At 40.0% G+C, this 4,030-nt stretch overlaps 1 pseudogene; it reads right to left on the bottom strand.

Annotated features, from left to right (window-relative positions):
* Nucleotides 1-1,253: 1,253 nt before the first annotated feature.
* LOC119617609 lies at nt 1,254-2,153 on the bottom strand (annotated as a pseudogene).
* Between the last annotated feature and the right edge of the window lie 1,877 nt (nt 2,154-4,030).

Raw genomic sequence — 4,030 nt, 5'->3', positions numbered from 1 at the left:
TGCTATTCTAATATTTATGCAGAAAAATGTCCCGAGTAGATATTGGACAACAGTAGTGGGTGCAGTGGTTAGATCTATTGCCTCCCAGCAAGAAGGTTGCAGGATTGCTAAAAAATCCTTTCAGGGTGGAGTTTGCATGTTCTCCCAGTGCGCATGTGGGTTTACACGGGTACTCCGGTTTCCTCCCACAGACTAAAAACATACATGTTAGGTTACTTGGTAACACTAAAAAATTGTCCCTAGACGTGAGTGAGAGAGTGAATGGTTGTTTGTCTCATTTGTCTCTATGTGGCTCTGTGATGGACTTGCAACCTGTCCAGGTTGTCCCCTGACTTTTGCACAGTGACTGCTGGAGATAGACACCAGCTCCCTGCGACCCACAAAGGAGAAGCACGTAAAAGAAAATGCATGGACACATTAAAAAACAAATAGCTGAGATGCAGTGATTTTGATGATCTCCCAGTGAGACCAGTATGTCACCTGCAGGTCAGCACAGATTCTACTTTACAGAGAAAAAATAACTTCTTGCCAACACTGTTTTGACAACATTGAGACTTCTGCAGCTGAAGCTACTGCTGACATGTAGCGCTATTGTCTGTGTTTGTGCAGATATACTCTGTGAACATTGCTTTTGTCCTCTGCTTTTCTTACTGTTGCAGTAGGTAAAGTTAACACATCTTTGATGCTCAATTCTATCTCAGCAGCTCCCCGTGGTACAAATCCCAATTGTAGAAACTGCAAACAAAACAAGCCAAAAAATTAGCATTTTCTACAACAATGCTAAGTCCAGCTAGCAAAATGGTAACTGAATGCTAAAACTATCAGAACAGTAGCTAAAAGCTAAAATCAACAAAACAGTAACTAAAATTGGCAAAACGTACCTAAAAGCCAAACCTAGTAAAACAGTAGCTAAAGGCTAAGACCAGCTGTAAAGTAAGTTCTTTTGGTTGTGCTCTTCTTCAGGGGTTGCCACAGCTAGCAAACTTGCATAAATTATTTAGCAATTGTTTTACACCAGATGCGATGCCCTTCCTTCCGTAATCTGGGTTCAGACCTGCAGTCTCAGGATTACAAGACCACAGCACTGACCACCAAGCCACCGCAGCCCCAAACCAGCAGAACAGCAGCATAAAGCTAAATCTAAGAAAACAGTAACTGAAAGCTGAAATTGTTAGAACAGTATCCTAACAAACAGCAGAACAGTAACTAAAAACTTTTGTTGTAAAGTGCTTTAAGTGACCTGGTTGGTTAGAAAGGCACTAACAATCCATTACAATTATAATCTATTTACATTAGCTAAGCTAAAAGCAAAAACAAGCCAAACAGTACCTAAAAGCTCAAAATTAGGCGAGTATGCTGAAGATGTAAAAGAGCAAAAAAAGTTGTTTAATCCAATTCAAATTCAAAAATACTTTATTAATCTCAAAGGGAAATTAAATGTTCTGGTAGCTCATAATCCTGGTTTTGTTAGAGAATTGTTATAAATTGCTGATGGCAGTGGACAGGAAGGATCTCTTGTAGCAGTCTGTCCTGATGTGTCCTCGGTCCTGGTGTCCTCAAAGAGTCCCGCCAGGCGAGCCTCACTGGCCTCCTGCTGGGCCTTGATGGCCGAGCTTTGGAAGCGCAGGTCAGTCTTGAAATCCTGGGTGATCTCCCGGACCAGTTGCTGAAAGGGCAGCTTCTGGATGAGCAGCTTGGTCGATCTCCCTGAGAGCCACGGTACCGATCCTGTAGAGGTGAGCCTTCTTCACTCGGCTGGTGGTCGGGGCGCTCCTGTGGGCAGCTTTGATGGCGAGTTGCTTCCTGGGAGCTTTACCTCCGGTGGATTTACAAGCGGTCTGCTTGGTTCTGGCCATGACTGGACTTCAGGGTTCTTCATGTTCAACACTGAATAGTAAAATATGTTAATCAGCTGCTCCTGATTATGAAAAAAAAAAAATTAAAAAGTCACCTTTTGTTTTGGTTATGCATCTTAACAAGATGTCCAAAAGTAAAAGGTTTCAGTAAAAAAATCCTTGTTGCTTCACAGCATCCAATACTAGAAGAAATATTCATAAAAAAGTGATTTACAACTAGAAAAAAAGAGAAAAAGAGGAATTAAATTTTCAAAAGCAATATCTCAGAATAAGTGTAACAGAGCTTCTCGAACATGCAGCCACCTTCAGCAGTGCAATTCTAAAAGGAAAGGATTTGAAGAGATCTCAATGCATTTATTATGAGAAACAAAATTGTAAATAAAAAAAACTAAATAATTCAAAAAGTATAAAAGTTATAACACCAAAAGTCATAACTGTGATATCCTGATCAAACACAATGTTTTTTATACTTTAATAGCTGAATTAGTTAGAACCCAAAAAGCATTTGGAGGATACTCTAAACAGAAAAACAACAGTGCGAAGGCTGACTTAGCATTTACACAATAAAATGTGGTATTTATTTGCGGTTTTAACAGACTATGCTACAAGAAATAAAAAGCAGCAAAGTGGGAGCTAACTTGGTGAAACACAGAGGTGGCTGATGTCCTGGGGTCAGTGAGCTGGCCAAGCTGAGCAACAAAGAGATGACAGAAAGGCATCTAATCCTCTGAAATAATTGGGTCAGCAGTCTCTGAACCACATTATCTTGCACTGCATATGGCTGATGATTTAAATGCTTCAGCCCACTTTTGACAGGAAAAAACAAGCTGAAATCAGGTTTTCTAAAAGGGAACTCCTGTGTATGAGGTCCAGTTTAAATTTCTTGTACACAAACTGTGCAAGATGGCTTTATTTTGATTTAAGGGAGCTGACAGAACCAGCAGCCTGAGCCTTAAAGCTAAAGTATTTTTGCGCTCTGGTTTCAGCAGTGACTGAATTTGGATGCCATTATTTGCTGCTAGTCACTACACACACAAATGATAGCTTCATTTCATATAACCCCTCAAGAATGATTCTGCTACAAAGGACCCGTTTGGCACCAGAGAGGAACTGCTTAACTAATCAGACAAATAAACACATCTCTGAGTTAAACAAGAAAGGATGAACGCTCAAGTATTAAACACAGTTGAAATAACAAATTGGTGTTTAAGGTCTAAAAAAATCAATATCACTGAAAAGTCTTGATAAATAATAAATAAAATAAATTAAAAGGCCTAGCATTTTTTGAAGGTATGCATATTGCGTGCTCTCTTTCATGGGAGTTTTAAATTAAGATTATCTTGTGAAGAGAAATGATGGAGTTGCAGTTGTGTTAAAGAAATTTAAAAATAAGAATAAAAATTCTTCAATAATAATGACAGAGTCAATGGATTTGGTTATAATCCTTTACTTGTCGACAAGGAGACAATCTAAGCACAGGAGGAGGGGCAGTCCCCCACAGCTCATTTTAAGCACATACACTCTTGATCAAAATCTTAAGACCAGTTAAAAAACTGCAAGAATTTGCATTTTGCACTATTGGATCTTAAGAAGGTTCTAAGTAGAGCTTCACAATGTTAAAGGAAAAAATCAGTGCAAGAGACAAGAACTTTTGAGCGGGGAATTGTCTGCAAACTGCATTTACACTCAAACACTTTTTTCAGTTGATCAAAAGTTTAAGACCATAGCTCAAAAAGCCCCGAAAACCCCCCAAAACTGAAATCTAAGTGTCAAAAAAAGGACTCATTAATGAGTAGCTCCACCATTCTTGTTGATGACTTCAAACAATCGTTTAGGTATGCTTGATGCCAGTGTTTCCAGGAGGCTAGTGGGAACGTTGCTCCAAGTGTTGAAGATGGCTTCACGAAGGGCATCCACTGTCTGGAACTGATGTTCTCAATTGGGTTTAGATCCGGGGAACATGCAGGATAGTCCAAAAGAGTGATGTTATTCTCTTGGAAGAACTTCTTTGTCAGGCGGGCCTTGTGAACTGTTGAAAAACCCAATCATTACCACACAGACGAGGGCCCTCAGTCATGAGGGATGCCCGCTGCAACATCTCCACATAGCCAGCTGCTGTTTGACGCCCCTGCACAACCTGAAGCTCCATTGTTCCATTGAAGGAAAACGTGATG

The sequence above is a fragment of the Kryptolebias marmoratus genome, linkage group LG13 (genome assembly GCF_001649575.2).
Source record: "Kryptolebias marmoratus isolate JLee-2015 linkage group LG13, ASM164957v2, whole genome shotgun sequence".
NCBI classification, from domain to species: Eukaryota; Metazoa; Chordata; class Actinopteri; order Cyprinodontiformes; family Rivulidae; genus Kryptolebias; species Kryptolebias marmoratus.
The sequence above is the reverse complement of the archived record's forward strand: the minus strand, read 5'-3'. Positions and strand labels throughout refer to the sequence as shown.